The 24,934-nt window shown below is 33.3% G+C and overlaps 1 protein-coding gene across 2 annotated transcripts in view; it reads left to right on the top strand.

Moving 5' to 3' along the window:
* The window catches only part of LOC123718759 (death-associated protein kinase related), a 152,458-nt gene that overhangs the window by 50,740 nt on the left and 76,784 nt on the right, over positions 1 to 24,934 (top strand). The gene's annotated exons all lie outside the window — the stretch shown is intronic.

The raw sequence follows: 24,934 nt of genomic DNA, 5'->3' as shown, positions 1-24,934 counted from the left end.
ATAAGATGTGGGTAAATAAAGGCTTATTATTAGTATTTTAGTTTTAAAGCTTAATTCCGCCATGATAAAAATGCAATGTTATACGTCGATTAAAACAAAGTTTCCAAACAAATGCCATTCAAACTCAATTAATTCAATTCATTATATACATATGTAATAATACAGAAGGACGATATTATTGTATTCTATGTAATGGTCCCATTACTTGTTACTATTCGAGCCTTTTTATCGATAAAAATCGATTAAGATTAAAGTTCAGCTCTCAAACGCGCGGATGGCCTAGTTTACTAAGAGCATCTCTGATGAATGGGTAGCCATTTAGCTATGTTTAATGAGTGATGGATAGGTGAGATTGATTTAAATTATTTATGTCTAATAGCATCTATTAGCCTACCTTCGATCGTCTATTTAGGATAAGTTTAAGCTTTAGTTGGGACAAGGCTGTCAGAAGAGAAACCGATTCAAATTAAATGGAAAGTGTTTGTATGAGCGGCTCAGAAACGTGGAAGAATACGAGATAAATTTAAATAATCTAGTTTTACTTACAGTTTATTATTACCTATAAATCAGCAATTTAGATTAGCTTAAAAAGCTGTCACGATGCTAAATCTACACAATATATACATATATATCAAACAATATACAATCGGAAACCAAACAAACAAACGCACATCCAATCGAGTCAATGATTCTTTGATCACACCTACTTAATAACTGTTATGTGTGAGATAACTACAAGAGTATGTTTTCACGCCGTTAACGGTTTAACTGACGGTTAATTAGACAGCGATTAAGTTAACAATTCACTGTATCTAGACGGAACAGCGTCAGCAATAGATCAGCACCTAATTGTCTTAATGAGGCGCTTCCCTTCAGCCGGCGCCAGCGCATAGAGTTTTAGATAAATTGTAGGAAATGTAATTAAGCTGCAAAGCTCTTTAATTACTCTGTGTCATTTGTAACAACACTTATATAATCGTCAAAACAGTTCTGTACAGTTATTTTTATGTAATATTAAGATTTTATAATTTTTTACATAGTTTTCTGAAGACTAAAGTTTATGTGAATGAATCGAAGGTTACCGCGGGCTTTTTCGGAATGAACTAAGGCGGTGAGCTTTTGATTACTGTTTTCAAAGTTTCCTTATGATTATTAATGTATATAAGGTAAAACTTTCGACTTTTCATATAGAGAATCCAAATGGGCGGCATTAGTCAAATCAAGTGAGGCTAGTGTCTCAAGTAGGTAACAATTTTGTCTTGAAAATTGTCGAATATGTCTTAATCAAGAAAAAGTGTTTCACTCCTCTCTAAACTTTTGTATACTTTTATTTTGGTCCAATTAACCTAAATTATAAATAAGACAGCTGATGCACTAAGGTCGTTTATTGTTAAGGCCTTGAATAGCAAAATTTTGAACGTTTAGTCGAAGACATCTGCCCAGTGACACATTGCCCTTCACACGCACTTGAAAACAGAGGTGGACTGGTTTCGATAAATCAGGGTGAACTTTTTCGGTTCGATTTGTTTGAGTGTGCGATTTTAGAGGATTTAATGTCGAATGGAACCTTGTAAGCCAATCTATAAAATCGTATTTCTGTGCGACTAATAAAAAATAGGGACTCTCGAATAAAATAAATATCAATTAATCCTGTAAAACCTGTGAAATAAATTTCATTTGAGATTGCCTTATAATTCTTTTAGATTTTTTCTTAAAATTATTAAAAAAAACAATTGTTCTATCGTTTTGCATGTTATACAGCGACATAGATATGGCCTGTGTGTGTACATACGGCCTGTTGGCATGATAGTTGTCTTCTTCAAATGTTTTATTATATATTTTTTTGTTTATTTAGTGTGCAGTATATCAAGAAAACCGTAAGGTCTTAAGTCTAATGTATGAGTAATGTTGTTGTTGTTGACAATGGAAGAAACGTTTTCCTTATGACACGTAGAGTTATATTGCCATAAATTATAGTGAAGCACTTTATGTTCAGCCATAGAGCGTTTACGCAGATCTAACCGTCTCAATTAGCCAATAACGATATCTAACATCTAAAGAGTACATAATTGTAGGTGCGCCCATAATTTATAACGACAGGATAATTCTAAGATAGAGACGTAAAATGCCAGCATGTCCTCGAAACAGTGAATGTTTCTACAATAGAAATATTTTACTCGCGATTAGAATACAATTACAAGGTCGCGTACCGATTTGTTGGCTGAGTAATTTCTTATGGTTCGTTGGATCAAGTTTGGATTGAATTTTGAAATGGTCATCATCTTGGTCGTTGGGATTGACCCTCTTTTATATCGGGATTATTAAATATAACTGAGAAGTATTGGCATAAACGTGCTACTCTTATCCCTGAGGTCGTAAGTTCGATCTCCAGGTGCAAATCACTAAACTTAAAGACAGCGTTCGATGAAGGAAAACATCGTGAGTAAGCCGGCATGCCTTAGACCAAATTAGTCTGGGTGTATTAGGCAACCTACATGTTTACTATTTTAGAAAAACTATAACGAATATACATAAAATCTAGGGCAACCAATAGTAACAACTTGTACAAAGGATTTTGTAAAAGTTTTTATTATTAATATCTGTTCTTTTGTGAAAAAAAACCAGAGATAACAGTTACTTTTATATTTGTCTAGATTGCTTCTATCATCGAACAAATTTAACTGTGACTAATTTGAACGATTAACGGTTGTTGTAATTTGTTTATGAGTTTATGTGGGTAATTAGAAAACATTCTGTAGGTTTAAATTAAGTTATAAATCCACAGCTTTTATACAGATTTGCTTTTTTTTATTAGGCTCGGTTATTTTTAGTTTCATTTAGAAGCGCACTTCTGACAATAGGAATAAATATACTCATTACATACATTTGTTTATTTCTATTGCAGTTCTACTGCAGTTGCCTTATAACAATGAATTCAATTATTTCTTGGTTACATTTTATTACAGTTTAGTTTTTTATGATAAATATACGAGTTGAAGTTAAGTAATTATTATTATAGGGGTTATTGTAATACTTGTAGTTGCGAGAACCGAAAGATTATATAGCTTATAAAGTATGTATATATCTGTGAATGACATGGAGTTATTTGGTAATATGAAAATTGTGTGTGGGAGTGCATTTATATTTGAATGAACATGTTTCTTTATAAGGCTTCTGTACATAGTGTAATAATAGGCATGGTCATGTTTTATGTCGACAATTAGCCATAATAGCACCTACTTAGACACTATTATGAGGCCGATGTCTGTGATTTGAATATATTACTTTTACTGTTTAATTATGGTCAGAGTACAAGTTTTCTATCATGTTTTGTGGTTCCTATTAATAATTCTAATATATTCTCGCCGCTGCTCTATAAGGCTGAATTTTAGTAGTTTAAGGTACCAATAAGGAAATTTAGACTGACATCGCTCTATTAATGAGATTGCTAAATGATGTCGTTATTGACGGCTGTATGGAAGTAGATTGAGCAATAAATCCAGGTTGTAGAAAGGCAGCTGACAAACAGGACTGCTAAGGTCTACTACTCATGTCTGCCTAAAATATGTAAGAGAAGGGCAGCTCTTCGACAGCGTCAACATATAATTTTGTGGAAAAACTGCTGTAGGGAGGGAGTTACATTCCTCGGCCGTGGGAACTAAAAACAAGGATAGTGTATTACTTCACTAGGTCAACCGTTTACTATATCACCATTTTATTAATATATCGACCTATAAACATTTAACCTATACTCGCAATAAAGCAAGAATAAAATTGCAGGTGATTAACCCTCATATATTTATCGATCATGAGTCAAAGGTTAAGTAAGCATTCTATGTTATTAAGGTTATGCTAATGCTTAATTTTTGGCACCGTTTCGGAATGGCCATAATACTCGTATTGACAAATTCAACTATGCTATGTAACTTAAGTTATGAACTTTCCTTGCATTTTTACACAACGCCCCTGTTACTGAGGGTAAGAAAATGTTGAGCTTAGTATGACTTCCGTATGTCATTAACGTATCGGATTTTAATATACGAGATAACTCCTGTTACGTTACGTCTCGTGACTTATTTCCGACTGGAGGTATGGACAATATGCGTTTGTGGTTATAGGCCCTATAATATAGTGTATTGTTTGATTTTATTATGTTCAGCCTGTCTAATTATTATGCTAGCTAATAATCTCGCACCTAAGTCGAAATTGTTATTAATCCAGTCTATTTGATCTAATGACACGGGTGTCTAAGATTCCCTCTTATTGTTCTTATGATCATGACATTTTTCGGATGATATTAAAGCTTTCATTACCGTTTATGTAATATTTTTTGCAAAAGATATTTGACGCAATAAAAGTGACTAAAAAAACAATATAGATATCTACATATATAAACCTGAGACAATAGTTACGAACTATGGTCTATGGCTCTCATTTGTCAAAATTCAATACCTTTGTGACGCTAGTCAGTTAGCGGGAAGTTTCGACTCGTAAAACTAAAAATACAGTTGCATTTGGCTAACAATTGCTAAAGCAAAAGTTTGTATTAATGAATCATTGTCCTCGTTTACAAGTTATCCGTTAGTTGTTAGCGTTACATCGATTCTTTGCCGAATGTTGTAAAGCAACGGCCTCTGTCGACCTACTGACATTGATACTTGATGTCAAGTGTCAAGACTGTTTGCATTTACTGCATTTCCATTTTCTCGTTGGATGTCTTGGAAAATTAAAATACCAGCTATTTATTGTATATCAACATGATAGTAGCTTTGCTTAGTATTGAGAATAAAATAATGTGTAAAGAATATACCATATATTATAAATAATTCCAGGTTTCATCCGCGTTACCTCGATGGGGTAGTCCACAGTTCACAGTTCCACAGTTCGCTCTACAGGCATTTCCTTTTACGAACTGGCGAGTTTTGATTTCGATTTCCAGTGGTGGTCTTTCAAAAACTTTGCCCTCTTTTATGGACTCTAACTCACCCACTAAGGTGTTCAAGGGCTGCAGCCCCTTTTATCACTTTTCCGTACGCTTGTAAAAAAATGTTTTAGGTACCCTTGTGCTTATGTTTATATCTCGTAAAGACGAGAACAAAACTAGGAGTAATATGTACTGCAAATGCAAATTACCCTTGAAGAGTAAACAAATCGGCAAACAAATCTGTGTTATAGATTGCTTGTCATAAAACATGACGATTATAGCAATTATATGGAAACCCAGTTAATAGAAGTAGTGTGTTGTGGGCGGGTGGGAGTGTCAGCGTTTATTCAAAGAGGAAGTGACTCCGCTAATTGCCTGTCGTCTCCAATTTCTAACAGTTTTTTTATTCATATAAGCAACATATCGTGTATAGCAGGTTTTTTAATAGAAAATAATGCCAATAATTTGATAAATGTAAAGAGATATAAGATTATATATTAAGACTAACCTTCTTAAAATGCCACATGTACCCTGTATTTGATTAGTCAACGAATTACATAGATTGACGAACCCTATTGTTCGTTATTATGTACATATTCTAGATTTATAGACAAATTTACAATGTTCTCAACCTACATAGTAGTAAGAATGATACAAAATTACAACAAGCTTAAACAGTTTCGTCTTTGTGGCACGTTTAACCGTGGCAGCAATTAATTTCTTTGTTATTGTTTCACCTGTTAGGACAAGATTGTATTTTTTTTGTAATAATATATTGAATATGAATGATAATTATACTGCTACCACGTTCTGTGGTAAAAGTTGAAGTTAGAAATAAAGATTTTTTAAATCCTTGAATACTTGAAATATTCGAAGTAACAACACAAATCATCTATTTTAAGGATATTAATATAATCCTAAGCCATTTCTAAACTTATTATTAACTAAAAATTAATGTGTAAGATTGTTATTGGATTGTGAATAAAATGCTAATAATACAAAAACTGACGAAATATAATTTAAGAATGGTTGAGGTGCGGCGTGCTTTGTGACATTCGAGAACTTAACCAGTTTTTGTATATTTTTTGTATGTAGGACATAAAACTAATTCAGATTTCAGAACGAAAACATTTCGTTGACAATAACGTCTCGTTTGACCAGTATGTTGTTTGTTTTGTCAGGGTTGTCGAAATACTGGACCTTTTGATATTAAAAGAAATGCATTATTTAGTTTTTTTAAGCTATTCTAAACGCATTCTGTTATTACTGCATGCTGCATTTATTGCTAAAATTAGTTGAGTAGAAAAGAATTTAGTTTCATAACTAGATCATTTATATATATTATGCTGGTAGCTAGTACAATGATGCTGGAGGTTCTTTTAAATTTATGTCAAAAATTACCTAAAATTCTGCATCTTCTACGGCATTTATCGCAGTAAGTGTTTAGAGTTGTTGTTCCGATTAATGCCTGCAGTTGAGTTTCATTATCGGACGTCGAGGCAGAATACAAAATTCCACCCCTGTCACCTCGTTTCACAATTAAGAGTCTTTTAACCAACCTTTGTGGAACCAGCTGCCCACTGAAGTATTTCCGAACAAATTCGACATGGGGGTCTTCAAGAAAAGAGCGTACCAATTCTTGTAAAGGCCAGCTACGCACTCGCGAGCCCTCTAGTGGCCATTGGCGGCGAGATCACTTTACGTCAAATGAGCCTACTGTCTGTTTGCCCCCTGTTCTATAAAAAGACCACGGGGGCTTAGTATTCAAGCTCTCATCTTGGATACACGGCTTATCGCTTTCATTGATGCACCCCAACATTTGACAGCCCTACCCTCAGACAGTATCTCAGAATGGAGCCCGCATATAAAGATGCCAATTAGCGGCTGGACGTCGGTTTGTCTGGCAAAACGTGTTTGAATTTTTATAACCAACGGTTTCGGTGATTTCTCTGACTCATCGCGGGTCCCGTACGCTAACGAGCGCGAATAATTTGAATAAACGGACCGTTTTAGACGTTCTTGTATCAGAGGCCATATAGGTAAATAGTTGGACGGAAATAAAAGACGTGTACGTGGTTAGTTGTTGCTTTGTTAATACAATGTTCTGGCACCCACTAAATTGTTTGTTAAATATTTTATATAATGGACACTATAACTCTTGTACATTAGTTTTAAATACCAAAATTATATGTTATATGGTTTATATTTTAATAAGATCAACTAATTCTTTTATTTTGTATAGCTAAATTCATAATCATTAGATAACACAATCAACACACCAGACATACCTTAAATTTAAATTTTCTATCTGAATCATATTTTGAGACATAAACTTTGAACCGAAATTAAGTTTTTCGATCGTTAGCCATTCAATTTAAAGCAAAATCAAAAAAATTACAAATAGAGTTAATAAGCAGTATTCTTAAATATATCACAACAAATGTCTTAGAACAAATACGCAACACGTTTTCATAATGTTTCATGTTGTGTTTCCTAAAATTTATCGTCCAAAAGCTCTCACGACCACCATTCAAATTAATTTCACGCTGTTGCAATTAAAATAACAGTGAAACCGCGAATCAGTTGCATCCATTAATTTTACAGCTTGTAAAACTAGATTTTAGTATTGCGATTATTTGTTAGGTGTGTGAGAATACTTGAGCAAACATATTAAGTGATATAATCATTTCGCACGTTTTAAAAGTGAATTTGTGAGGTCAATGTACATATTATGTACGTACAGTCAAAACAGTTTACGACGACATCGTATAGAACAACATACTGGTTATAGTCACCAAAATCAAAGGTCCCGGCTGAATTCTATTGTTTTAGGTACTTAATAACAACGTCATCGGTTTTACGACCAAATATGAGTAGTCCATTCGATGTCGTTATAACAGATTTTGTTTTAGAAGTTTCATTTTAGTTATCTTCCTTACTAGGCTTGCCTGAGATATCTCTTGGTAGCGCCATAAGTATAATTCCGCCCGTTTTAATTACAACATCCTTAATAATTTAAGATTCTTGTGTTTATTTGTGATGTAACGAAGTGTAAATAAATAAATGATTTCGAGCTTTTAAAGAGTAACATTCGAAGTTAGAAATTTATACTAAACTTTCGGAATCTTCCAAAAGCAATTTATCAGAACATTCATATTGTGCATATTAGTAGATACAGTATACGACTACTGTAATGATCTTTCGAAAGAGGAATTACAAGAATTCAGTGTCGAGTCTTTAGTCAAGACTTCATCGTGTAACTTGCATATTTTGAAAGCTATTTCTCAAGTACTGGACATTTGAAAGTGTTCATTGATCGACAAATATAAGTTCGCGAAAGTGTACCGAAAACGTCGAAGCGATTTGAGAAGCTATTGGCCTCGAAACGGCTCGGAAAGTTGGCAAGTTGTTAATTGGTGCGAAGCTAGTCATCTCGTTGTCTTTTATAGGCTTGGCATAGAAATGTTAGAACAGTTATATTAGATATAGATTAGATATAGCAGAGATTATTTTTGTAGTTTATTATTTACCCTTAAGTGATAAACAGTGGTAATTGGAAAAATAGTACACGAGAACCGAGTGTTCCCTTAATAGAGACTGTTAGTAGTGTTATTGAACACTTTCTTATGATAAATATCCTTATTAGTTAAAAACCTAATTTAAGATTTAAATGACTTATTAGTCTTAAGTTAGACTTGATCGTAATGTTAAAAAGATTTTGATGAAAAAAAGAAAATAAATTATAGGTTTTTTTTTCAGAGCTTAATCGTTTGTAATATTTTATTATAATATATAAAGTTACGCTAAATTTGGAGGTCAGTAACTTGCCATTGATTATTCTTTATTATAGACCGTTGGGTCAAAATTTTTGTCTCGTCAGAAATATCTTGTATTTGACGCAGACACATATTTGGTAATTTTATTTGATCATAAACTTGTTTTGTATAATATATAGGCCGCGTAAGAATGCCGACGCTCCGGAAAATGGCGATTATAAACTAGGTCAGCGTTTAAGACAATAACCCGAGCAATATTGTTTAAAAGTATAATAAAAAAATTCATCTCATTCATGAGTACACTGTCACGAATAAGCTTTGTTACGTACTGGCGTACTGAGAAATAGAGTCTCGCACAAAAGAGCATTGTCGCATTTTTGCTCTACTGTTCCCACGCTGCAACAAATGTCTCCTCGTCCAAATCTAGACTTTATGTTTGAGACATAGAGACGTATATTGTTTGAAAAAAAGTTGATGTTTTATTGATTATATTGCTTGCGATCGTGTCAAAGAATTTGTATTTTGGGTTTTTTTTTCATAAAATTTGTTCCTTTTCATAGTTAAATTCGTGATATATAAAAGAAAGAGCGGACGTATAAAAGTGCTAATATAATTGTTAGTCATCTGTTTCTTGTAGGTATTGTAATATTATAGATGGTATATCGAAACGTAACATATTGCTAAAAACAAACACGAGTAACAGCCTTCGTCCCAGTTTCACAACGTTTGCTCTCAGGACCTTATCGCTGAGCACACGATAACACTATTGTGAAACTTCGTATTCCATCTAGCTGTGTCATGTGTTCGTTTTTGCAGTATAAACCTTTTAGATTGAGAAAGATGTTTGTCTAAGATCTAAAAAGACCTAGGATTAGTTTTATTTTTTTAAAAGCTATAAAGAAACAGTTAAGACCTTTAACGTTACTAAATAGTACGAAAATAATGTGTCTAACTGTTTCAGTATAATCTTTTTGACTATTGTATAACATGTTCTCTATTATTTGACTCTTTCTTACGTCTATTGTAATTGTGGAGTATGGGCGCCAGCTGGTCGCCTTATGAAATACAACGAGTTAAGGAAGCCTCCAAATCTTGACTTCCGCATTTCGCAGCGGGTGATATAGCGGTAGCCGGGACGTGTGGTGATACGATTTATTTGCTTTTGTCAAATGGAAGTGGAGGGCGGTGACCTGTCTTTCAATATACCACCGAATAAAAATACTAAAACCCGTTGAAACATTATTCAGTATGCGTATCAGTTTATATGTGGCGCGTGTAATGTATGGTTCCGATCGCAGTTAATGTTTTAGAGATATCAAATTTCTGACAACTACATATATAGTTATATAATTAAGTTCCCATATAATGGGGTACTTTAGGAAGATTATATATTGAGCCATAATGATACTAGATAAAGACCAAGAAGGCTAATTGCGCCTTTAACGCAGCTTAAATTAACTTAAATACCCTGTGTGATAAGTGATTTAACTTCACTGTGTTGAGTGTTGACCCCTCGAGGCCGCGGTAATGTCATGTAAACATTAATCGACCTTTCAACATTACCCAAAGGATACCTGTGATACGGTGTGTAACGTTTTGATATGTAGATTAGCCTTGTGTATTTGCACTGGTACCAACTAAGTCATGGAGCCAGCCAGTCTCGGTTTAAATAGTTTTTCATATGTCTTTTTAGTTTTCCGCCAATCGCGATACTATTGCAATTATCATAGAATTTGCTATTATTATAAAGAAAGTCACACGTGGAACCTAGAATAGAAGTAATATTAGATTTTATGAAATGTTTTCAAAGATAAACGGAATGCACGTTCGGGCAGTAGATAGAGGTCAGTGTGTACAAAACCTCTCAGTAACTGTTGATTTCGAGTTATTTCAAGATGACAGGTGCAGTTTCCGGGAAGTGATACGTTTGCGTGATTTTACGACTGAGCTGATAAGTTTGTAGCTATTAAAATCAAAAAATGTTGTATGTATATAACAGCAAGTGATACCTAAGAACAACATTTATTCAATCATATAGCTATACAGCTCCTTGTGGTGATTGTTAGCCTCCTCAAGTATATTTCACCCTCGAACACCTTTTGTTTCGAGGTCCAAGACAACTCCATCCCACCAACGCAGCCTCGATATACCGGGTTTTCTCTTCTCGTCGGTTTATCGTTATGAGATATTTATTACAGTAACTATACACTATTTACTGAGCATTGAATCTATTATTGCTATCGTTATATTAAAACATTACACTTAATAGAGCCAGTTCGATATATATCTCGATTTGTGCTTATAAGGAGTTACAGTTATACATTTTGTCTTGTTAAATTAAAGCAGGAACTGTTTGCATGGCGACAGCTGTCTGCCAACCTTCACAGCTAAATTAAATTATTTGGCAAATTATGGAAAAGTTATAAAGTGTTGAACGAGTCGATTGTGAACTCGATAGCAATAAAATACTTTAGCCCGTTCTTTTATTATTGCCTTATGTTGTGTTTGACATTCGAGTGAGCTTTTCCTGGACATTTATTTATATTGATTATTCGATATTGGCGCCGGCGATCAACGAAATGGATTCCTAATTGATGTTAATGCACGGAATTGGAAAAGACGTTTTATAGCTATTTATTTTTATAAGCGCCTTGATTTTTGGTTTTATGTAAAGATTGTATTTACTTCTGAGAGTTGATTGCACGATAAAATTATAAGTACGTTGTAGAGAACAGGTGGTCCTTATGGCCATTTTTTCGTTAGGAAATGCGTTACGCCGGTGTACGGTTGCCTGATGAAGGGTTATGTGGGACAGGTGCTGTGTATACCCACTAAAACCCCACGGAGACACCAGCCAGTCGCCCGAGGCAGGACACGGTAACAGCTTACCCTTGTCCGCATCACACCACGCGATCAGCCGATGCAATTACGGTCCTCTATGGCCACGGTTAGAATGGCCCTTGCTGGCCTAAGGTTCATTCCACATCGGCCAATTCGCCCTGATTTCTAAATCTGGGGCAGGTCATGTACAATGCTTGCAGTCTATGGCGAACTCCTGCTGGAACTTAAAAATATATTTTCTTAAGTTCTGAATCCTTAGTGGAGTTTGTTTTGCTGACGGCAATAATTAATATCATCATTATCTGTACCGTGTTTTACAAGCCTATAATTAGCAATCGCTTTGATAAATTGTTATACATTAACCACTTATTGAAATAAATGCAGCATCGTAACGTAGGTTTGATTTTATCGTTTTATCGTGATCTGATTAATTTAAGATTAAGTCGTACTGAAGATTTTCATCTTGTTATTAGTTTCGTTCAAAATTTGTTTCACTTCAATTAAGTCAAAGAGTTCAGAAGATTCACTTTCCACGGAATAAGAAAAATATATAGAATAGATCGTAAATGAAGATAACCTATACGTCGTAACATAGACTTGATAAGTAATCGGTAATTTTAATATTTGCGCAGATATTGTTTGCGTTACAAAGTAGTTTTACGGCAATAAACAATATGTTTATGATATCACATAAATAGTGATAGTATATATAGAAATCTATTTACGTAATCGTTTGTATTTTGTTCTATATTGATTACATTTCTAAAATTAATATTATACTTTTTTCACATACTATAAATTTTTGTAACGTTGAGCATTTTGATTTAGTTGCGCATGTATTTAAGTACATTGTTCAATAGTTCACTTATTTAATATATTACAAAATAACAAGTTCTTGCTACTGGCAAATTGTGTTTTAATACAGTCTACATCTGCCAGTAGACAATAGACTGCCCACGCGCTGCCACGCCCCACGCGCTGTCAATGTCAAACATGCCTGTCATTGAAAAGCTGTCTGTCATTTCGGTGACCTTCGATTTTTGTTTGTCAATATTATTACAAAACTATTTTAATATCAATAAACCTGCGAAACTTTTGTGTTATAAAATCTTACTACATTTCTTAATTTCGATGTTTTCTTATATCTTAAGATATATGTATTTCTGTTCATTTAATATTGGAAACTTTAATTAATTAATTCTCGAACCTTTGAGATGACACATTCATTCATTCACTGACTCACTCACTCACTTGCACTAACACACTCACTCATGCACTCAGGCGTGATGACAACAGTTGAAAAAGCAAAAACAAAAATAAATAAAGTAAAACATGCAATTAAGTAAATTAATTATAATTTCTTAAATATATATGTAAGGAAATTATAATTAGGTTTGTTATGGAAGAGCTGGGACACAGGATTTTATTTTAATTTTTACTCTTGCCAATATGTATATATGCCTACCTGTCAAAATACAGATAGCATCTAACATTATCACATATTTGGAGTGCGTGTTTCGTGCAAAACCTCAGACCGAGCAAAAAATGACTCATGTTTTCACAATGAGTTTGTTGAACTGTATTCTAACTTAAAGGGAAGCCAACGGAAAATACAAATAGAATGTGGATTTTTTAAATATATCCTTTGAGTAGATTGAATCGTTTGTAACTGATTGCAATAAATAGATAGTAGCAAAAACTCTTAATGTATGGTGTATATATAGCTGTAATACAGCAGCCTAACTTAACAACAATTTTTGGTAAAGATTTTAAATGTCATGGGCATAAATTTGTCCAGCTGCTAGAGCTGCGAGAGAAAGAAATAGGACAAAATTAACTAGACAAACATGTTTACGCCTCACTCACACCTCGGCATCCCCACATCTTACTGCTACAAGTTACTAATTGGTCAATTCTCCATATTTAAAGAAGTTAGAGAGTTTACATGTAACCCAATTCGTATTTGTACCCTTCTATGTTAAAAAAAACAGTGACGTGGTGAGTTTCGTTACTGCCGTTTTCGTTTCAACTAACAATTGTAAAGAAAATTTCAAATTTGATTCGATATATCTTAGTCAATTTGTAGGTCTTATATGTAAAAAATCTTTACCAAAAACTGCAGTCGTTACAAGTAGGTAATTATTCCTGACTAATTCTGTGTATTACATAATTTTGTTATATTTTTTGTACTAATGGCCCTTAATTTACTAATTTTTGGATATAGAATTTATTCTGAAAATCTGATCTGGAAAGTTTCTTTAAAAAAGCATTTTATTTAAAAAATCAAGCCGCAAGGAACAATTGAACATTTTTAAACGCGATTTCCTAAAACTTTTTTGAATTATTCCTTTGTATAACTGACAATGCGATATGTACTGTATATGCATGATCATTCTATTATGATGGTCAATGAATAGGGGCTAAAGGTTTAAAGTATACCAGCACCAAGCCCTGGAAGCATACGTGATTGATGCACAATAATGTCTCTCGACAATAATTATAAAGGGTACTCAGTTTTCAAGGCCATTCGGTAAGTGGGTGAAGTACAGTAGGGTGTCGGTTCCGTGTCGTAACCAGGCCAGCTGTCCGATATTTTTTATCGTATCCACTCTAGGAAATCGTTAGACGGTATTTTTTAAACTTTCCCCTTTTTTATGTACAAGCTATTTCTTCTATAGTAGGATCGTAGTATCTCGGTGGGAATGGTGCTTATTAATATTGTAAAGGTTTGTATGACGTTTAGTTAATTTTTGTTTTAATGTAAGTGAAGATTTTTAATAAAATAGGCAAGGTACCAGTAGAAGTATACACATTTAAATAAAATTTTATACTATACTAAGAACTTTTAAATATTAAGTTTGAGATTTAGGATTAGACGAGGACCGAGAATCTTACAAGCGTATTAAATCTGACCAGCCTAATTAGACGAAACTATTTTCGTTGTTAAGATTTTTTTATCTCCTCGCCTACTAGTTATACCTACGTTTTGCTATCGTAGATCTACGCGAGTGACCGCTAGGGTTGCATAAACTGTATTTTTCCAATTAATATTAACTCCTTTAAAACTTTAAATACCTAACAAAATCATGTCTACTAGACTCCGAGGTTCTAAAAACTAACTCAAACAGCGCACGCTTATAACAATTCTCAGCCACACTCTCAATTACAGAGCCTACAATATACCCATTCACATACTCATACATTCACGCATACTTAAGTTCTTATACGAATTTTGTTTGATTAGATGTAACACTAAGACTACTTAAAAAAATCAAATATGCACCATGTATCACGGAATAATTGTGTCCCTGCACTAATTATACTTATTACTTTAAAATATATATTTTATGTTTGTAACTTTTTATGGCTGAAAAAAAAATTAGTTACAATTAACACCACGATATTAAGACTCGACTCGCACTAGGCAACCTCTCATCGCGGAGAATACGGAGTGAAATACCCAATCCACTAGGGAACTTTTTACAACACATTTCCGCGAAGTAACATTTTCCTATGACAAACATTTTTGAGGCAACGGTTTGATTGATTATTTGATAGAAATACGGTCTAAGGTCAATGTTGTTATTGAACTAGAAAGATATCTTGTTTGATTGGCAGCCCTAACAAGGGCGCACTAATGAGCGTCCTTGCGTGGCGCCTTGTTATGCCACACGATGCGTACTCTACCTAGTTACATTACATATAACCCAACTAGCTAGACAATTTAGTTTCGCAGATGTTATCTATACTGAATTACGCGAGCCAAGAGCTTCCGTGGCTTTATATTTTTAAGCACCTACGCATAGGAGGGGTGTTATGAACGTAGGTGTCTGTCGGGGACACGTGAACACTGAATTTGATGTTTATTATTTCATAAAAACGTTTAGTTATGACAGTTTATATTTAGTAATTGTATTTGTATTAATTATTTTTGCAACGAAGTGTTAATAAAAAAATAAATATTGTTTGAAGTTTTACTTCTGCGTTAGGGAAAGGGAGTGTAAATATTTACGATGCGCGCGTACACTATCACAAAAAACCGACACCCGGACACCGTCACAAAATCCCGATATCCCGAAGTAAGCATATTCAACATTTTAAAATATTTTTTTTGTGTGGATTGATGATTAAATAACCATTATTTGATTAGATAATGCGTTATAATAAAACTTGCTATGCACAAAATACCCTTTTTCTATTGTTAGTGTCGTTTTTTCTACAAAGGAAATAAGGCGAAAGATTAAAAATTTAAAAGATTTTTATCTTGTTACGCCAAAGAAATAACTTCTAGCGCGCACGCGCATATTTACACTCATGTTTTTTTTTAAATTAAAGACACAGCCTTCACAACTTGACAAGACGAGTTTTCTTCGAACAGTATCCATTAGACCCATTATGGTGGTATTAATCAAAGTTATTTGCCGCGACTGACGACGACATATTCAAATGTGGTTTCACGATCACGAGTCATTCACGAAGTCTGCGACCTCAATCCCTTGATGTACGGCTGTTATTGAAAAATCTAGGGAAATTTCGGCTCCGTCTGTGATGCAAATCAGATTTTATCTGAGTTATCGTGTGAAATTTATTTTCATAATCGTTGCAAATAGGCAATTTATTATACGCTTATTAGCCTACTGATTTCACTTTCCAAATGCCTGATATGGAAGATTTTGGTGTTTACATTAAGAGGATATGGAGAACAATATATATTTAAATGTAACTTATTTGACATGCATTATGTAGAACAAGGATTAGATTAGCAGGAAAGAGACTAGAACTAATAACAAGGAGACATGAAAATGGCTATAAAATAATCAATGACAACAAATTAGCAAACATTGTTAATAAGTTACTGAATACTATTATGTGAATTTTCGTGTTTAATGTGTCCTTTTTTTATTGTTCTTTTCATTGTCTACGTATGTTTTGTTTTGTTCGATTATGGTTGTCCAAGGAAGTGTTATTATGTAGTTTTGCACTTCTTGAGCTGTCCTTACTTAATTTTTATTATTATTTGCCCTACTTTTTATTAAAATATTTCATTTGTACTGTATTTTTTGCAATGAAGTGTACATAAGTAAATTGATTATTAAAATAGTTCCTTTGATATTGGCATATTCATGTATGAATAAACTCTAATTAATAATCACACCAATCCACATAAAAAATATTATTTACTTTAGTCATTCAATATAATTTACTAGGTTAAGGCTCGACTGTGGTTTTTTCTGGACTACAATGGGACATTGACCTTGTCTATTATTAATTATCGGATAGGCATGTATTACTAAATGTTTATCTGATTACAACTTAAATGCAGCAATGCGCGGCCATTGTGATTGAGATTGAATGGCGCGCGTGCGGGCCACTTCCGGTAGACTTGACCCCATTATAAGCTAAGGCTTCGCTAAATGTTGCTAAACGCTAATTTGTTGATGATATTTAGCTTTAGTTAAGTCTTCGTATCAATCACTGTATTGTACCATTATGTTATTATATTCCAACAACAAAATTTCTACTGAGGTAGACCTATTTGTTTGTACACTGGCTGAGTTCACAAGAGTTGCTTGCTATAGTATTAGTTATAAGATTTAGGCATATAAATATAATTTTTTAAATGTTTTTTTTTGTAGGATAATCGGTGTAGGTATTATTATAGCGTTCTATCGAATTAGTTGTAACTGTTAAGGTAGAATAATGATGTGGATATAAATAAATAAATGTTTGAAACCTGATAATAGTAGTAGTATTATTGCCATTAATCTTTAAGAAATTGAATATAACTCTTACTGATTTTCTACCAAATTAATTAAAAAAACTCAGTGTTTCTTTACTGTGGCTTTTCTGATACTAAATATATATTATATATGGTTAATTACATAAAATGGCAAGCTATATATTCTCCCCTGCCCTATACCAAATGTTATTTTAAACACGCTCACACGATTTCTGTAAATACGAAGCTCAATGCCAAACATCGAAAGGTATTTTCTCGTGAGAATCAATTTCGCACCTTTACTCGGAACCATTGATTATATCAGTAATCGTAAATATTGTCGAAAAATTTCACAGGAATAGTAAATTAATTCATTTCTAGGTAGAGTATCTTTTTATTAGCGTTTTTTATGGTAGTTTTTGGCGCGTTTGTGGAACCAGATCCGCACTGAAGAATTTCCGAACTAATTTGACTTAGGGTCCTTCAAGAAGAGACCGTACTAATTCTTATAATAAGGCCGGCAACGCACTCACTAGCCCTCTAGCATTGAGATGGTGTCGATGGGCGGTAGGGCGGAATCACTTAATATCAGTTGAGCCTCCCGATCGTTTGCCCCCTGTTCTATAAAAAAAGTTCGAAATGCTGTATATATCTTCATAGATATAGTCATGTATAGGTAACGTAATTGACCAGGATTAGGATTTCAGTTATACGGTTTTTGAGGAACCCGAGGTTTGATATGAATGGCCGACCAATCCATTCCGTTCCATATTCTTTAGTCTAACGGTCAACTGCACAACCTTAATAGTTGTCGTAAATATGCACCCACTTAACATAACTTAATATTTAATAGGAACTAAATATACTAAGAATTAATACGCTTAGCTATCTAATATTATAAAGAAGCCGTGGCCAGACGTTAAATTTAAAGGCTTTTACTTAGTAATACTCTCTTCATACCAAAACAGTTTGCGCATTTTACTATTAAACAATTTAGATATTATTTTGTCATACATATATGTATTATTCTCAAATGACCAAGACGAGCGTGTGACAAGCATGAGGTGTGACTAAACGGTCGCGATTTCATTCCGTTTGATAAATCGACTGTCGATGCCTGTCAAATGACAATGCACGCTGCGCTTGCGCAACGACAATCCCTTTCGGAATATTAAATCACGAATTGCATTATGCTCAACTGAAATCGCGTGTTAATCTCCGCTTGTTTATAACGGTATAAAACAATTTAATTATCAAAAAATATTTGCTCGAATTGGATTAACGTAAAACTACTATTGAATAATGTAATAAATATAATCAGAAATATCGAATCGTAAATAATCGGCTTGTCGGAGACAGTTGATTTAATTGGAAAGTATTCTCAGAAGTCTCCAGTTGATATTATAATAACGGTTCATGCTGAAGCATTGGCTCATCAGTATTCTATCATGTTTATTGTCTCTGCTTTTGACCGCATTTCATAGATAGTTTAATAAATCTCAAGAAATAATATTGATTTATTGGTCTAGGTACGATATATATTATGTATTTGGCTATAGCTATAATATAATTGTTTTTTGTTATATAAAATTAATTTAGCTGTAGGGTTTCAAAATTAATAAAATCTACCATATTATGGGTACTTTATGATATCATGATTTTTTACTTTTTATTTAAATCTGACAATTTATTAACCTAGATAAAATGAAGCTTAAAAACATTTTCTGGGTTATTAAAATAGCCGTAACTGAATGTTTTGCAAAAATAGTTTTACGGTTTCGGTACCGTATCAAAAGAAAATTAAACAAGTTGAAGGAAGCGGATATAAACGCGTATATTAGTAATTTGTCTCTCTTATATCGCATTACAGTTATTTACGTAAAATTAAATTAACCACAAAATATCACCTCGGAAACAAGTTGATATGGATACGATAAAAATGTAACAATATGTAATGTATTTATCAAGTTAATATAATTTAAGATAACCTCGGAAGAGACCTTTAGGTATTTTCAGTTATTTCATACTTGGTATAAATATTTATAATTAACGTGAAAAAATTAATAAAACGCGCAACTGCAAGGTCCGGTCAATATTCTACCTTCACGAGTCTTGTATGTCCACGTTTTTATTATTTAACAGAAAGTTTTTTTTTTTGTTAAACTTAAACGTCGTTTTAAATTCCAATTCTGGATGCCCTATTAGATAAATATTACTTTCCTTGGCACTGATTCTTTCTCAATAAGTTATAAGGAAAAATATAATAATATTTGCTTTAAATCTATATTAAACTGTGATTAACACACACTTTTTTAGACATTTCTTTAATAGAAACCTTTGCTACGTTATCAAACTTAAGAAAATTAAATTGTCTATAGTGTTTCCTCAGCTATAATATATATCATTACAAAAGATCGGCATCTCAGCCTATTAAAGTGGTATAAGCACTATATGTATTTCTACATACCAGTAGGTGTATCATAATGGCGCACTTTGCGAAATTGTGTTGATATTTTGAAAAGGTTTTACGGCTCTTTTGCAAGCCTTTGTTCACGACGTAGATCGCTCATGTTAGATACGGACAAATACTTGATATAACTGGTACTAGTATTAATTGGATAATATTGAGGTTGACCGTTTATAATAATTAGATGGTAAATTTAATAATGTTCCATAATATATGTTAAGTCGGGTCACCTAGTGGTCATAGAAACAGAAATATGCTCCATTGAGGCCGGGATACTTTCAATTCTTTACTATTGGATAAAAAGAAAAATATTTAGATTGTTTGCAGCCCCTGGCCTATGAATGTGGATGACACAATCTGGCGTCTGTTTAGCTGATGAAAAAACACAAAAGGCCAAATTATACTGTGAAGGATAATTTGGCGATGTAATGTTTTATAGATGCGAGGTATGCGACTTAAGCAGTCCTAGTTAAAAAAAATACTTATTTAATTTTTTTGTTTCAGGTAAAAGAATGCTCTTCTATGTTTTTTTCATGCTTATACAGTAAGTAAAATGTAGATTTTACTTTTAAAATATTAACATACTATCGATACTTTTAGAGAGAATTGAACGTGTACTAGTAACGTTATTGTAAACTTTTCAGCGAATTGGTTTTATTGTGGATCTAAAGTGAAATAGAATTTAATTTTGTTTGCGTTTGTAGCCCCAATAGCACGATATTCGTCATTTGATCCAATCATCGTAAAAATTATTCTAGCAATTAAACGTAATTTTTATAATGTTTCTCGAATCAATTCATTAGTATATTGGTTGGGCCGTAGGGTTTAGCCTACGGCGTGCATTAGCAACCAGATGCAGTCCATTGGACCCTGGGGACTATAAATATTCTGAATATTAATGAGACATACGATGGAATTATATATTACGATCAGAAACATATTTATATATTGTGACACTGACTTGAAAGCTATATTAGTTTAGTTCACTCAAAGATATATTCCATTTGCGAGATAATTGTACAATACTTATAAATCATTAAAAAAACTTAATAATCTTGACAATATTAGCAATTTTTACCCGTGATCTTTTAAATAAATACCTAAATAACTAGGTAGATATCAATATAACTAGGTACTAAAATTAAATAGCGATATTTACGATGGGCCATTGCCCGAAGCCGGTTACTGAATTAAGTCGTACCATTTTATCGACAATATTTTAATTATTACAAACTTGCAGGCGATAAGAATCTTGATTGAGATATGTATTAACTTAAAGAGTAAACTAAGTTAATTTTCTTTGATTTAAGTTATTAATTATCTAAATATTTTAGTTTAATTTAAATTTATTTAAATCTGGAAGTCAATGATTGAAATTTATTGAGCTGGTTTTTTATAATATGAAAGTATTTTCATAAATTATGTTATGGCTTGCATACATATGAATTTAATTATTATTTTCTTGAAAATCTAACTTTAACTTTGGCGTTTAACTTATTATAGAGCTAGTTTTGTTTATCTTTGTATCTATGAAATTAGAAACTTTAATATATTATGTTTTCCATCTTTGGCTTTATATTTAGTATATAAATTATACATAAAACAATGCAGTATATGAAAAAAAGTTGTAAAAGAATTTTTCCGGTTTTGTAAATAGATTCTTCGGTATCTAGAATCAATATCCATTACGCATGATTATGCAACAGCGGCCTTGCAGCGGGGCGCGGGGTCCCGAAGGCCGATGCGAGCCTCCAACAACCCTTTTTATTGCGCCCTGCGCACCCAACAGGTTCCACAGGTTATTTGCGCTGATAGACAGGTATTGTGGAATTTTTCTAAGGCTATACAAATAGCGATGTAATAGGAAATGCTGGTGTTACAAGTTTCATTGTGATTTATGATTTAATTTACGCAGGTCGTCTGCCTTTGGGACCTATAAGGCATTAAAAGGTGTTGAGAGAAAATAATTATATTCGATTAGGGAAGATTAGGCTTGTTGTAGTGGAATTGCACTGGCTTTAAAAAAAATTAATGGCCTTTGCTACTTTGCCGCAGCTAAGTATTTCTTTTTGCACTTTCTGGCTGCTCATAGGTAATGTAGTGAAATAGTTATGCCGTTACCGGGGCCACTATTCGAGTTGGTTTTAGGGGGTAATGCTCACCCAGTCTCTGAAAAGCAGAGATTCAGGTGAGGGTCGATTCCCACAAAGCCCTGCAACTTTCGGGGGTAGTAGTAGGGGGTAGGTATAAAATAAGCTATATTGAATAAGGCTGTTTGAACTAAAATCACTTTTACCTCAAATAGCCTATATCAACGATACAAGAAAAATGATATCAGTTTGTGCATTGTGTATTTGAAATTAACGCCTGGTTCGATAGTCACAAATCGTGGATGGGATTTCGTATCAAATGCAACACTCCCAAAATACTATAATTCAAATGTTGCAACATGCATCTAATAATATGTATTTGTCGTGCGGTTACGACACTCTATCACGAATTGTATATGCAAAACGCTTTGATAGTGAAAGGGATATTGTTTAATTGTTTTTAACGATTACAGTAAGATGCTTCGCGTCACTACAATAGTGTTGTTTCTTTCCACATAGTAGTGGTGCGCGGCAAAGTGCCGCCGAAGGGGACGGATGGAATTTCGTATTCTTTCTCGATTTCCGATGATGAAACTCAGCTTAATTAATCCGAACAAGCCCTGTACACTATCCATGATAAATGCGTATAAAGATGCACAGAGCTCCATCTTTACGTAACGCCAAGGGATCATGCCGTTCTGACGTTACACAAACCTACGTTACCTCAATAGGTATTTCGATACTTTAATTGTCACTCCCCAGCTTAAACACAGGCGATATTGTGTTCTCCATGTTACCTGCGTACCTGTGAACAAAAACCGATCAACCATATATTTTAGATAGCAAATTTTATATCACTTAATGGCCATTTGCCGCTGATTGCCACTGTAAAATTACATCCATAAAAGCTTGATAGTGTAATTTTCCCATAAAAAGTGACATTCCGATCTCATAGACTATAGAACAATAACCATTACAACGGAATTACAGCGATGCACTCGGCGATTGCTTAATACGATGCAACTACGTGAGACTGCACGTAATTCATATTTAAGTGGTAAAAGTGTATTTAAATACGATAACGTCGATTGCAAAACGTTTTTCTTTAGTGTGGAAATAGACTGAAAACGTATAGTGTTTTGGTTAGCGATATCATTGCTGTTGTCTTTACAAGTCTGTTGAATACACTGGACCTTACTTGTTGTGTTGTGCTCTTTTGTGTAAGCCACTAAGTATTTTCATTATCTTACGGTATTCCGTAATTTAGGGTGATTTTAATTTACTAGTCGTTGGTACTACGACCTGTGAAATTTCTCATACATATTTTGATGTTTGACTACTTGTTTGATGTTTTATGTTGAAATACATTAATATCATTATGATGTTCATGTATGCAGTGTACGCTCTCATATTCTATGTTAGTTTGTGTTTGTTTTTTTCTTTTATTTCGTTTTAAATAATTTTATTTTCTATTTTAATTGTTAACATTTTTTGTTTTGTTCAGTGTATACTGTCACTACAGTGTCAAAGTTGAGTTGAGTTCATTTTCAATTTAATTGATTGTGTTTACTTTTTAATCGAATAAAGGTTTTCTTAATCCGTAAGCGTTTAATAGTTTGTCAAGTCCGTGTACCATTCACTGATCTATACGATTACGGATCCACACCTTTATTAGTAGGTGAAACCATAAAATATACTTGAAATTGCACTCGATAATATCCAAGCTACGTTCCGCTTCTTGTATTTTAAAGCAATTTGTTAAGATGTGTGACGTTGCATCAGCGATAATGCATGGATGACATAATGGGAGGCATTCCGCATTATTCCGATGTTTCTTGCGAGAACATTTATTGTGCGAAATCGAAATTGGAAAGCGTAAAAAATATGTCCTGTTTACGATTGGTGGTAATACATAACTTACACAGGAGTAATTAACGCTTATTATTTTAATTACTTACGAATTCAAGATTTTTGTATGATAAAGAATGGATGTCAAATGCAACCTAGATAATAACTCGCAGCAATAACAACTCGTATTTTGAATATAGAAACGGGAATCTAAGAGCCAGATGTTGAGTCATTTTGTAGATTTAAGGTTTACAAAAGATTCAAACGTAAAATTATGTTATTTTCTTAAATCTCATGGGTAAATACATTTGACCATGAGACATGTCGTATAAGATTTCTATACTTACCTATTTCGCGGCGAATCTAACTCAGAATTAGGTTATAATGCTATGTCTCACATTCAGTCACACAGGTGGTCCGTTGTTTTGTAGATGTTAGTATTTTGTATGTCATATTTCAAAGGCATACCCACGTGTAACTCCTTTAAGTTCTAACTTTACGATATTTCTGATAAATCTATACGAGCGGTGTGTTTTGGTTGATTGAATAACTAGTTTACCTCCCCATAGCGAGGGCGGCCCTTTGATCCTTTTCGCGGAATCGTATTAAAATTTGCTCTGCACCCATCAATCATCTGAGGTGTAACTTAATTTTAACAAGTAGTTCTAACAACCAGTTAGAAATATCTAAAGCTATTTAAATTGAAAAGTTTTGTACGACAAACGTTTATATTTCTATAGATAGTTATTATGTTTTACCTTAATAAATGCTACCGTATTAAGCCTAGATACTACATCTATTATGGTCTTGAAAAATAAAGTAGAAAATCAATTTATGTATTTTAGTAATATGACTCAAGAGAGTTGTAAGATAACTACGTAATGTATTGCAATTAATTTCAAAATCCTTATAATTTTTAGAAATCATTGTTTAGCTAAAATCGATTATTGTTCTAACTCCACGTCCTGTGGGCGCCAGGAACGCGGCCTTCATCCAGGCTATTTATAGCGGTTCGCCCTTGAGGGCTGCCTGCGAACTGGATTTATCGCCGACAGAGTCCAGACGGCTTAGAAAAAAAAGTTGTATTAAAATAGAATTTATTACGTAGAAATAATAATGTTGGGATTGGGTATGTATTAATCTTAATAAAGACGAAGTGTAAATTTGTTCGCTTAATAAGTACAGTTATAGGCATGTTAAAGATCGCTTCCGAAATTAGAATAAGATGCCACGGAACTGAGGAGAAGCTAAGATAAAATTGTTGTAAAT

Source organism: Pieris brassicae, chromosome 2 (genome assembly GCF_905147105.1).
Source record: "Pieris brassicae chromosome 2, ilPieBrab1.1, whole genome shotgun sequence".
Taxonomy (NCBI): Eukaryota; Metazoa; Arthropoda; class Insecta; order Lepidoptera; family Pieridae; genus Pieris; species Pieris brassicae.
This window is presented reverse-complemented; position numbering and strand designations above follow the sequence as displayed.